Source organism: Zootoca vivipara, chromosome 4, assembly GCF_965207765.1.
Source record: "Zootoca vivipara chromosome 4, rZooViv2.hap1.1, whole genome shotgun sequence".
Classification (NCBI taxonomy): domain Eukaryota; kingdom Metazoa; phylum Chordata; class Lepidosauria; order Squamata; family Lacertidae; genus Zootoca; species Zootoca vivipara.
Window position 1 is genome coordinate 58,015,852 of NC_142587.1, and position 14,031 is coordinate 58,029,882.

A 14,031-nucleotide genomic window follows, 5' to 3' on the forward strand; every position below is an offset into this window, starting at 1 on the left:
TTTTGAAGTATTTCCAAGTGGCCAGCAAAGGACAGATGAGGGCACAGACCTTAATGAATTCCTACAAATACATAACCGGAGTTTTATAAATATAAACTGTTGGAGGTTATTCCAAGTCAAATCAGCAAGCTCTGGGGAACTTTGGAGTTAAGGGCTGAATCAATGCACTGCAAGACCCATTCAGACAAATTGGACCAATATAATTTCAGAGTTCAAACCTTGCAGATTGACATTGCTCTCCATTCTTCTTGACAGGGCAAAGCACTATAACCCTTCATTTTTATTAATCACTATGTATGTGTGTTTTAAATACTATTTGCTGTGCCTAACTATTTAAACCAAGGACTTACCCCCCCCCCCAAAAAAAAACCAATGTCTGGGTTGACTGCATTCTTTTGAACAATGTGGTCCTTGTTTTATCAAACCACCAATATTCAGACTTTTGTCAGTTTACCTCTCAAGAAAAATCTTGGCTAATTCAACATAGGAATGTAATCATAAGTCCGCTGATCATCTGATCTACTGAAACCTCATTTATTTATTTTATTTATTTTCCGTAACACCCCCCCCCCACACACACACTGATTTATTGCGGTCCATAGACCCAAAATACACTTACAACAATAATAAATATCAACAGATATTAAGGTGTAAAATTGGCCATGCTAGCCAACAGAGGAGCTTTCGTCTGTACATACAGATTTCAGATTTTTACTGCCTTTGAGAGGAATTTTGCTACAACCAGTTTAATAAGGTAGTATCAAATTCTAAATTTATTTTTTGATTAAGTGATCTAAACAACTTGCAAAATAAATAAGCAAATAATATGAACATGGAACATACGGGTCATCTACTCCACCTCTGGCAATGCAGGAATCTTATTTCCCCAGCATGAGGCATTTTCCCCCCAGCATGATGTGTATGTGAAAAGAGCCATACCTACATCAAAACAACTTTGGCTGGGGGTGGGAAAAAGGCTGTTCACTTCTCGGATCAGATTTTTCTCATTCAGAACTTTCCAAGACGGTCCATCCAAGATGGTCCTGTCTCAAACAGCAATCATCTAACCTTAAGCTCTCAGAGCCTGGTCAGCAGGTTTGACCAAAACTTCAAATAGTCCTTTGGCTCTGTCAACCCTCTCCTGTCCCAACCTCATTATTCTACAACAATATCAAATGTAGACCCAGATGTCTATTTGCATCAACTTCTGCACACAGAGGTGGTTTGCATGCAGTGTTAAGCCAAACCATGGCTTCGTGCATATGGACAAGCATGGCAGGTTCTGAAGAGAAGATTGTGTCTGCTGGTTTGGTTTCAGTCCTGCTGCTATGAGCTAAGCTATGGTTCAGCTTAACATGTTGTCTGAACCGAAGCTCATGGTCTGTCTCCTCCAGACAAACCATGAGCTGCAGAGCCAAGGATGAACCTTGGTTAAAGCTCATGTCACCTTAAGGGTAACTTTGACTGAATCAGGGCAACAACATAAAATGGTTGCAATAGGATTTGCTCAGAACCTTTTCTTTATTTCACAAAGATTACTAGCACTGTATATTTGTGTGTGTTAGAGATCCTTATGTGTTAGCTATCTTTTCCTACAAAAAACATTAAATAAGATTTCTTATTAACTGGCAAAAATAGCAGTGAAACAGCTCAGTGGACCACCTGAGTGCCTTTTCAGAGAAGATAGTATGATTAATAACTCATGTCTTATATTTTGATAAGGCTTCAAGAAATATGCCATCTGAGGCAGCCAGTTTGGATTCAGGCAATACCTCCTACAAAGCATCTTGAACATCGTCAGGGTCTTGTGGAACAACATTTTGATTAGCTAAGTGAAAATGAATCACAAGTGTTGGCATACAGTAATGCTACAGTTTTTATTCAAGGAATGATCAATTGGTTGCAGAGTTGATGAAACATTAAAGCAGGAAGATCAATGGAAGACATTATATCCTTATAAGACTCTGAGATCCTCTGCTCAAGGCCTTAAAGGTTCCACCATCCTCATCAGACACGGATCATAATTACAAAGATATGGTAATTGGGGACATTAAATCAAGCACACAAGCGAGATCTGCTGTCACAGCAGGAACTCCTTCACTGAGAGCTGGCAAATATTTTCTCTCTCTCCCACTATTGGCACAGCAGGATCATCAGCCAGCCACTGGCACAGTGGCTGGCCCCATTTTCAATCTGTTGTAGCTACACCCTGTTGAAGTAATTCAGTTAATTGCAGGCATCAGTCTTCAGAGAAATCTTTTGCTCTGCTTGTTGTAAGAGATATAAGAAGACAATGAAACAATTTGTAGCAGCACACACAAGGCTCTGGAAATTGAGCCAGAAGTCTGCAGTGGGGAGGAAAAATCTTCCATAATAGTTTGGGCGTTTTAAAAATGCCTTAGAGTTCAATCCTAGGCATGTTGATTGCTTACAAGGGCTTTACCACCAATGCAAGGATTCTGTGCTGAGGATGAACCTATATAAGCAAGATATCAATTTATGAATTTACATAATATGGAATTCAGTTCCACAAATTCTCTATTATTCTCCCACAGATTCGTTTAACTTCCTTCCTCATTGCACTGTAGCAGCTGCAGCTCAGTGTGTGACTTCCAAGCAGCACAGAAGCAAACAAAGAGAAAGCAAGAGCCCTCTGGTTCCAAGGCCTCCTCCAGTTTAAGATTTAAACTCTTAGTGATTAGACAAAGTGATTATGGTAGACGTTCCCAAGTGATGAAAGCCAAGTCAGAGACTGGCTAACAGGAGATTGGCTCTGGGAATATCAATCTGGAACTAAGGTCTCAATTATGTATGCTAAATGAGATAGCAGTTGGAAGATGTTTAACATCTTGAACTGCTTTAGCATCTACATGGAACCACTAAGTGAGGTCAGCTAGAAGTTTGGACTGAGGTGTCACCAGTATGTGGATGACACACAACTCTATGTTCCATCTACTAATCTCAAGGAGACAGCTGAAATCCTGAACTAGTGTCTTGAGGCAGTTCTGGGATAAATGAGGGCAAACAGATTAGACTGGAAAAACCTGCTAATCTGGATTGGTTTCTTTAAGTGGAATTTAAAGGCATTTAGGTATGTTTGTGGCCTGTCCTTCTGCTCTTCTTTTTAGTGAGGAGAGTTGAGTTGGGTCTGCCCTTTGAAATATACATTTTATGGATGAGTATTGGCAGTTCTTCTTTTATTCATGCTTTATTTTGGATTTTAGTGTTTATTTCTGCATTGTGCATTGCTTTGTGCCACTTCTGTGAATAAAGCAAATGATGTTGATAATAGCTGTTGTTCAAATTGTTAACTTAATTGTTTTTAATTGGTGTTCTGTGTTGTTGTTGTTGTTCTTATACCCCATCCATCTGGCTGGGTTTCCTCAGCCACTCTGGGTGACTGTATGTGTTTTAAGACACATCATGAAGGTTCTCTCAAGGTGAACTATAAATATATAAAACTAGTTGGCCATTCCACGTGTTGGGGTGGCTCAGTTTGTTAAATGGAGCCTGAGAGTCCCACTTCAGACTCCCCTCCCTGTTTTTCGTGTGTTATGTTTACATAGGTGCATCCCTGTGTCTCCCCCACCCTGTTTTGTCCCTCCTCCCCCCATCCCCCAGTTCATCCCTTCGCCCCCGCCCCCCCCCCCACAGGCAGGCCCCTACCTCCACTTGGCCTATTCTGGAAAGTGGCCTAGTCTGCTGCAGTCTAGTTTCATCCCTGTGTCTCCCCCACCCTGTTCTGATCCATTACCTATCTCTGCCCCCTATTCACCACCCCACCCCACTTCCAGGCAGGCCCCTACCTCCACTTGGCCTAATCTGGAAAGCGGCCTAGTCTGCTGCGGCCTATTCAGTCTGCTGGGCAATGTTGGGCCTTGTTGCTGCAAAAGGCCTGTTTTCAGTTGGTTGCTGAGAATTTTGTGGTGTCATCTGGTGGTGAAGCTTTGGAGGCAGCACCGTGCGATCTGTCTTTCTATTGGATGCTGTTGGAGTCTTCAGAGCTTCTGCTGGTGATGTCTAATGGGGCGCCACTTTTTGTGTTTAATCATTATTTTAGGTGTGAAAGGTGTGGTTTTTTGATAATTTTTTAATGCCAGATCCCTCCCTGATGGGCATGGAACGTTGTGGCCAAATTTGTTGGAATTCAGTTCAGCAGTTACGGGGGGAGGGTGTTACGCAGTGGGAACATTTTTATATATATAGATAAAATCCTCACCACACAATCAGCCTGGTGATGAATAACCTCATATGCACATCCTGATACTACCTAGTAACCCACTGGACATTCCAAGAACAGATAGAATCAGTGGTTAGATGGTTGCTTTTTTCTTAAAGCAAGTTGGAATGATTATACCCACTGATAAAGAGAAGAAATAGATAAAATGAATAAGGGCCAACAGTACAATATGACAGTGGTTTGCCTTAATAGTAATATCACATGTTAAAAACAAACAAACAAGGGAGGTAATTATTCTGCTGTATTTGGCACTGAGCCTGTACAGCTTGGAATGGACTTTGGCTTTTCGTATTTGACTTGGCACCAGCAGGCCTCATTTGGAGAGCTGCATGCCATGTGGGGCACCACATTTTAGAGGAGAGAGAGAAAAGCTGAAGAGAGTTCAGATGAGAGCAACAGAAATGATGATGGAGTCAGTAAATAACAGCTCTGAAGGAAGCTTAAGGGACTCGAGCCTCATCATTCGAAGGGGAAAGAAGACAGAAGGGAGGCATTATCGTCTTCAAATATGCAAAGTGCTGTTACACCAAAGACATGGACCAATTATTCTCATTAGTGCATAAGCACTAAGCAAGTTGTAATGGCCTTAAGATGCAGCAAGGAAAATGTTTAATTTTATTAGGAGAAAAATTTGAAAACTACCAGAAACAGGAAGTACTGAAGCCGTTCAGCACCCAACTCTCTTCTACTGGAGATACAGAATGAGAAGGCTGTACAGGTCACCCCCAAATATGCAGCTTTAGAACAGAGGGTGACTGTTCAATAAAAATGCTAGAAGTTTGGTTTCAACTTGTTGCCTTCCATGCTGTGATGGGTTCATCTCAGTCTGGAACAGGGTAGTGTTTCCCACTCTTTTTGGCACAAATCTTCAAAGAGAACCCAGAACTCACAATATCTTATCTGTGAGGCTGAGCCAGCACAATTAAGGACCCTCAAAGCAGTTGCTTGACAGTCCTTTTGTTTCCCTCTTTCAAACCCAGGAGCTGTGTTTGATCTGGCAAGTCACAAGAAAGGTCTGCAATGAACAGAAAGGCTAAGTTTCAAGATGGGGAGGAGGTAAAATGGCATCCAATGAGTTGTTTATATAGCTCAGTTGGTAGAACATGAGTCTCTTAATCTCAAGGTTGTGGGTTTGGGCCCCATGTTGGACAAGATTCCTGCACTGCAGAAGGTTGAACTAGATAACCTTTGTGGTCCTTCCAGCTCTACAATTCTGATTCTATAAGACAGGGTGGGAAACCTCCACCCCACAGGTCTAATAAAGCCCTCTAGGCATCTCCATCCAACCCTCAGAATTTTCTCCAGGCCACACACCTCACCAACCCTGCTCTGTTCAGCTGGTGGGGTGAAGTTGCAGCAATAGCCTTCTAGCAGTGACATCACTGCCACTTCCTGGAATGGACAAGGTAGGGGCTATGCAGACAAACACACCAGTACAGCTAATACAGCACTCCCATTAGTGCACCCAGTATTCTTTGTGACCTTCCATAGGATCTTGATTTACATGCAGCACTCATTTTGCAACCAACAGTTGCCTCTGGTGGTAAAATGTCTTGAGCCAGCCCTCAGCAGAGATGGGATACTCCCAGCATCTGTCACTGGGCCAACCCAACTTGGGACCTATTAAGTTGAAAACAGTCCCCCCCCCCCCTATGCCTGACAATCCTTGGTTTTTGTTTCAGGTTTTCAGTCAAATGCAGGATGTCAATCAAGCCCTTGGGACTGCCAGATATATGTACTGTAATAGATTAGCACAGGAATGAATGTGACTTACTAGGACTCAGCTTCTCTTCTATATCAGGCCCAGCTGCCTGCTGACGGTCAGGAGTAAGCTGTGCACAGAGGTGGTCTAGGTTGCTAAAAACTGGGAAGGAGGCATAGAGGGCTTGCCCTTGTCAAGCAGTGGCCTCCTAACATAGGGTGCTAAACTTGCAAGGCAAGGGGAATGGCTCCACGTTGGATATTGTTGCTGGCAGGACTATGTACCTGTCCCAGACCTTCTGCCTATAAGATTTTTATTTTTTTTAACGGAGATCATGAGAATTTATTCACAGGTGGAAATGCATACACACTGCACAGAGTAATCTTTTACATATTGGAGTCAATGGTAAATATTCCTTGCCTTGCTGGAAGGTGATTACTCCAGAAAGATAATTGGCATTGACCCTTTCAAAGCACTTTTTTACATGAGATGGTAGTAGTTCTAAGATCAATGCATGGGCTGGCAAAAGAACCAAGATGCCAAAATTCCTACTTCTCTGGGGTGGGGGGTGGGGAGAGAGAGAGAGACCAGCTTCTCTTTGCAAGCACAAGATTATTAAAGCCAGCTTGGCAGAAAAAGCAAACCCCAAGGAAAGGTGCCAAAGTTGGAGAGAACTGTGACGTTCTTTCGTAGCTATAGCAATAATTTTGCAAACGACTAATAATAAAGAGTCAATAATCAGAAAGATGTTCTCTGAAGTGAACACTACTAAATTACTTCAGGGAGGAAATCAATTATCTCCAAGGTAGCTGCAGCTCCCCAGCTCAATATCCAAATTTATGATACCCACTGCAGCTACAGAATGCTGAAATTCAAAATCTTTCAGCAAAGAAGTCACCGCAGTTTTCTCGGGAAAACTGACAACTCTCCTGCATTACAGAAATATTTTTGACAACACTAATTACTATAATGTTTTTGTAACCTGCAGCGCCATCTGCACAAAATATGTGAAAAGAGCCATCTGCACAAAATTCATGTACAATGGCTAGATCAGCCATTGTCAACCTTTAAGCCAGCATAGCCAATGTGGTGCCCTCCAGCTGTGGTTGTGCTCCAATTCCCATCAGCCCCAGCTAGCATGCCTATTAGTTACGGATGATGGGAGCTGGTAGTCCCACAAATATTTGGAGGACACCATATTGGCTACCCTTGCAGCATATTCACTGAATGCTCCCTCCTTAAAACCATCAGTTAAAAAATTGAGAACAAAGAGCACTCTAGACAAAACAACTTATATGTTTGATATATATCTAAACCACAGAGCCTAGGGCTTGCCAATCAGAAGGTCAGCGGTTCGAATCCCCGCGACGGGGTGAGCTCCCGTTGCTCGGTCCCAGCTCTTGCCAACCTAGTAGTTCAAAAGCACATCAAAGTGCAAGCAGATAAATAGGTACTGCTACAGCGGGAAGGTAAACGGCGTTTCCGTGTGCTGCTCTGGTTCGCCAGAAGCGGCTTAGTCATGCTGGCCACATGACCTGGAAGCTGTCTGTGGACAAACGCCGGCTCCCTCGGCCACTAAAGTGAGATTAGCGCCGCAACCCCAGAGTCAGGGGTCCCTTTACCTTTATATCTACATTACACAGTGTGTGTAGCAGTGAGAATGGCTACACACACCCACACCTTTTTTCCATTATGGAGCCCAAGACAGTGTACATGTGGTAGTCAGGCAGTCATTAACCAAGCTCAGACCTGCTTGATAAGGTGGCAAGACCACAACCTGGGAGTCATCCACCATTTTTATAGAAATGATGCTTAAATAAGGTGACATATATTGGAGTTTATACTGGAAATGCATAAGTGCTTATATATCTATATATATCTATATATCTATATCTATATATATATATATATAGAGAGAGAGAGAGAGAGAGAGAGAGAGAGAGAGAGAGTTGCCCATCTCTACTATATTTTATAGACACTTTCATGTACTAATCTGCTGGATATTGCTTCTTGCTTTCAGGATTACTAAACTATTATTCCAATGAAAATTTCACTCCCTGGCTGTCCTCTTTCTTTATAATTGCAGTTAATGTGGAGCGCTTATGTACTATATCAATTTAATATCTGATATGGCCTCTGTCAAGGTATTACATCCTGCACTTACTGGGTGATGGACTCTAGCCTAATAGGGCTTTTCTGTCTCTAACTACCCTGATTCAGTGTCCATTTTGCTATTCAAATGGAACAGTGTCTGCTGAGATGGAAAACTAGAAAGCAATACTTAGATGGAATAATTTAAATTTAACAGCAGTTTAAAAGCATTTGTTTTAAATTGCAATAATAACAGAGGGAAAACACATATGGAAAAGCTGATTCATTTGTGACGAATACATCATCCAGAAAGCCTAATCTTTTGCACAGACAGCATACAAATCAATTAGAATATCTTTGACCGTCTTTATGTTGTGGGTGTTTAGATTGGAATGAACCTGCTAGGTGTAGCTGTACAGTTAGGTGAAGACACATGTCACACTGAAAGAAGACTCCATGGCAGGCAAGGAACTGGAAGAAACAGCGAGATCCAAAGTGGACTCATCTCAAAAAGAAATAGGGAAAGGGGTTAAGTACACATTGCATGCAAATACATGTGACTGAACCCCAACACCATTTTAAAAAATGAAAAGCCACTTCAGAAGAGTGGAGAAATGGAAGGGGGCAAAGGGGAAATCAACTTGTTCTCCATCTACAGATACACTGTCCCAAACCACATCCCAAACCATAGCGGAGTGTGGATGGACAGACAGGTACCTGGGCTGTGTCTGCGTTTTCTCCTAACAGCACATGAGCTAGTAGCATGGGAAGGAGAGGGATAATTTTGAATAGGGAAATGTGAAGACAGGAAAGATTTCCACTCAACCAGCTACAAAGCCCAATCTGATTTGGACTCTCCACTTGGTGACTGCTTTTCTCTTAAGAAACAGTGTGTGCTAAATTTAAATGGTTTTTTTTAATTAAGTATTTTATTTAAAAAGATAAAAAAAATTAATGATACTATAAAATCCATGGATTTATGTCAGCATAATGACCAGTTCAAGTGCATACATTGACATAGAAAGCCCAGTCAACTTGGGTCCGAAATATCTGAAGGAGCACCTCTTCCCATATAGAACTGCCCAACTGCTGACATCTGCATGGGACATCCTGCTGACAGTTCTGTTGTCCTCTGTTCATGGGGCAGCAGTGCATAAAGGGCCTTACCTGTGGTGGCTCCTAGGTTGTGAAATGACCTCTCCTCTGAGGTGCACCTGGCCATATAATTTTATACATTTCAGTGTCAGATCAAGCCACAAGTTTTTGCACAGGTGTTTAGTGGTGGAAAGGGATGTGGGTGCCGCTGTGGGTTAAACCACAGAGCCTAGGGCCTGCCGATCAGAAGGTTGGCGGTTCGAATCCCTGAAATGGGATGAGCTCCCTTCCTCAGTCCCTGCTCCTGCCAACCTAGCACGAAGTGCAAGTAAATAAAAAGTAAATAAATACCTCCAGCGGGAAGGTAAACGGCGTTTTCATGCACTGCTCTGGTTCACCAGAAGTGGCTTAGTCATGCTGGCCACATGACCCAGAAGCTGTATGCCGGCTCCCTCGGCCAGTAAAGCGAGATGAGACTATCTCTGCCATTTAATATTTATGTAGTACGTGGGTTAATTGTATTGAGCTGTGTGTAACCCACAAGGCAAAGGGTGGGCTATAAATGACTGCAGTGGGGGAAAGTAGCTGTTGATGAAAATGACTAGATTGGAGGGCAGAAATTGTCTGAGGGTTGGAACAGACCCACTAGGGAAATGCTAATCGAGTGTGATGTCAAGAAACAGGACAAATGTGACTCATTTAGGAAAACTGTATGCTTTGCTGATAAGCTGTAGCAGTTGGGTGGCAACAATCAATATACAGTCATACGTTCGCTTCATGTTAAATTTTTTCAGGTTGTGTCCCGCGGCGACCCAGAAGTACTGGAAAGTACTGTGCAGTAGCACAAAATCACGCCACGCACATGCGCAGATATGGCGCTTCATCTTGCGGGCTTTTCACGTTGCAAACGGGACTCCGGAACGGATCCTGTTCGCAACCGGAGGTACCACTGTATAGTAGAAATGATGGACTGGCCAAAATTTGGCCAATCACATGTTTGTACTGGCATTTATTGAGAAGGCAGCTTGAAGAGTAAAAATCCAGGTGTAAAAGAGCTTCAGAGACAGGAGGACTATAGGACAGGGCAGCAAGGGAGCTTTACATTATAAAACTATGTTTCCTCTACATGCCTATAGTTAAAGCTATGGTGTTCCCAGTAGTGATGTATGGAAGTGAGAGCTGGACCATAAAGAAGGCTGACCGCTGAAGAATTGATGCTTTTGAATTATGTTGCTGGAAGAGACTCTTGAGAGTCCCATGGACTGCAAGAAGATCAAACCTATCCATTCTTAAGGAAATCAGCCCTGAGTGCTCACTGGAAGGACAGATCCTGAAGCTGAGGCTCCAATACTTTGGCCACCTCATGAGAAGAGAAGACTCCCTGGAAAAGACCCTGATGTTGGGAAAGATGGAGGGCACAAGGAGAAGGGGACGACAGAGGATGAGATGGTTGGACAGTGTTCTCGAAGCTACTAAAATGAGTTTGACCAAACTGCTGGAGGCAGTAGAAGACAGGAGTGCCTGGTGTGCTCTGGTCCATGGGGTCATGAAGAGTCAGACACGACTAAACAACAAATTAGGGAATTGGAAACTGCAGCTGATAATTGTTGTAAAAAATTCAGTAAGTGTAAGTTCCCTTAATGCATAGTTATTCAGAAGCATAGCAGAGGATCTCCCTAACACAGACAGACACACATTAAATGGCATATACAATGAACCAAAAATTGGTACAGAGAACATAGTAATGGCGAGTTACATAAAGAGCTAAGATGCAGCCCAATGGGCCTATAAACTCCGGCCAGGCAGAACAAAGGTAGAGAGCCTTGCTGGATATTTTTATTGTTCTGCGGTTTGTGCAGGAAAGAGTTGCTTCTATTTTTACAGCTAGATCATGTTCAAGAGAGGTGTACAGCCTCTCTGCAAGGAATGCAGGTTTACAGTATCTGCTTTCAACAAACTTTTTCTCCAGGCAAAACAGACACTTGCTACTCACATGACAGCATAGGGGGAGTGATGCTGAGAAAATGAGACAGGTCGTGGGTAACATTTTTGCTTTTCTTGTAAGAATAATCTGACTAATGTCGGAATGATTCCATCAGTATTGTCAGAAATAGCTCTAAGAACCCTCCAGGTATGTTGTAAGTCTTAGCAGAGGCTACAGCTAAACCAAACTGGATGCCAAATGACTAGAGATTTCTGGAAAGATATAAAGCACAATAGCACTAAGGACCTTGACTTATGCTGATGAGTTGGAAGTTTTCACTTTACTAATTACAATGAGGTCTACTGGAGCTGGACTTTCTGCACCTTCACAAATTGTCTTACACAGTGTCTAATAGTTTCTACGTGACCATACCTAGAGAATGATAAAAAATTGATTGGGTTTTTAACAATTCCAATGGGGCATTATCCCTTATTAATCATTATCTCACTATGCATTGATTAACTATATCCTACTGTAAAATAATGATGGATGTTCACATACTAATGACACCTCTCACCTCTGCCTGAAAGTCACAGAGGTTGTGATTGTGAGCCACAGGCAAAGAACTTTTCTGTTGCTTAAACTGTGTATAGTGCCTAGAATAAACATTAAGCAGCAAACAATAAATAAAATGAAGTCTGAGCATAATGAAACATGTTGCCTCTAAACTATGCCAAAGGCACAGCTAGTCCTGTATATTATGATGTTTGTTAAGAGTAGCTGCAACTTCTAATAGACAGGATAGTTTGCTGTTTAATAGTAGCTGTGTCCTAGCATTAAAAATAGTCGAGTTCTATTTCCACCAACATTAGGCACAATATTAACCACCTGAAAGCTTATGAACACAATCCAGAGATGGTTTCACATGCCTAACTTCTCCCCGCCACCCGGTATGGTCATAGTTGCCTACTTTAGAGAACAATGACAATCCCACCCCATTAATGCTCACAGGATTTGAACATAAATATGGCTACTGTATTTGTAAGTAACCCACTACGCTTATGCCCGTAGCCCTTCTGGCTTTGTACGGTACCTGTTTTTTGTTAAGTGGGAATATAGTTCCAACAACTCTGGTTCCTTGCCTGGAACCTAGTATCTGCCAACAAGAAGGTTCAGTATGAACCAACAAGGGTTATTCCTTATTTGGGCAAACTAATTCAATTGGTTTGTGCATCAGACATTGACTTGTGTAGTATATTATTATTATTATTATTATTATTATTATTATTATTATTATTATTATTATACCTCCCTTCATCCAAAGATCTCAGGGTGGTTCACAACTGGTTCACAGGGCAGTATAAGACGACCCCCGACTTTTGAGAAGATTTCCCTGGGTTAAAAAGTAGTCTTATATGAAGTGGTACATAGTTGTCACATGTCAGCAGTGGGTTGGGCAAGAGGTAAAAGTGTATAGAGCAATGAACACAACAATTAACTCTTATATAAGCTGCCTTATATCAGTCAGGCCCATTGGCTCATAGGATTTTACTCTTAACCCGGTAATTCTGTGCTTAAGATCTCTATGAAATTCACAGATAATGACTTTCACCACTAATAAATAGTTCTGCTTCTTATTACAATGGGAACATAAAAAGATTTCTTACACAAAAATCTTCTGATGCAGTAGGCAGACTGTGGCTGTTGTCTGCGTATCTTCAGATGCTCAAGAAAGATTGCATTCCACTCTGCAGCTAGAAGCCATGTCTGGAAATATCCTAAAATATTCAGCATCTATTAAGTAGGTCAGAGCATCTATCATTTAGAGCTCATCATAAGACACCAATCAACTTCCCATCTCCTTGCTTTTAAGCTGTACATGCCAACACAACTCAAGGTTAATATTAATACACTATAGGGAGAGCAGGGAAACTGGTCGCTACATATGAGCCTTGAAGCTGCCCACTTTACTTTGCGGGGAGGAGGGGAGACCATTGATGATACGGAGAGAAATTGCAAGGAGACTAGAGGTGAGATCTGTAGCTGGTCCCTTGGACATCTCTCTACAGTGGTACCTCGCAAGACGAAATTAATGCGTTCCACGAGTCATTTCGTATCACGAAAATTTTGTCTTGCGAAGCACGGTTTCCCATAGGAATGCATTGAAATTTAATTAATGCGTTCCTATCGGCAAAAAAAGCACAAAAAAGGCGCCAACTCATCTGCCACGGCCGGAAGCAGGAGGAGGGCCAGGGAGAGGCTCCCTCCCTCCTTCAACCAGCAGCCGGACCCTCATGCCTAACCAGACAGACAGCCTGTTCACGCGCAGGCAGGCAGGCTGTCTGGTTGGCCTCTCCCGTTCGCGCTCTCCTGTTCGCACGCAGCTCTCCCGTGCACGGCGGCTTAAGGTGAGAGTGAGGGGGGATCCGGCTGCTGCTCGGCTGCCGTTTCGGTGCAGCGCCGCCAATCGCCATGTCCCTGCGGAAGCCGGGTGATGGCGGCGGCGGAAGCGCAAGGTGGGCGGGCTCCCTGGAGGAGGCTCGGTCTGACTTTCTCCTCCTTGCGGCGCCCTGCTTCGTCTTGCGAAGTTTTCTATGGCACAGCCATAGAAAAAATAGACTTCGTCTAGCGAGTCTGCCAAAAAAATTGCAAAACGTTATCGTCTTGCGATTTTTTCGTTGCACGAGGCGTTCGTCTAGCGAGGTACCACTGTACATCCAAAGTACGTACTGTGGGGAAGAGCAGGGAAGGAGGAGGAAGAGAGCAACTGCTGGGCTGCTGGAGGAATAGCTCACCACCACCACGTGTCTTTCCCTTGAGCAGGTTTGGGGAAACTATGGCCCTCCAAATTGCTGGACTACAATTCTCATCATTCCTGACAATGAGCACACTGGCTGGGAATGATGGGACTTGGGAGTCCACCAACATTTGGAGGACCACAGGTTGCCCATAACTGTCCTGAACCAGTTGTCATAGTGA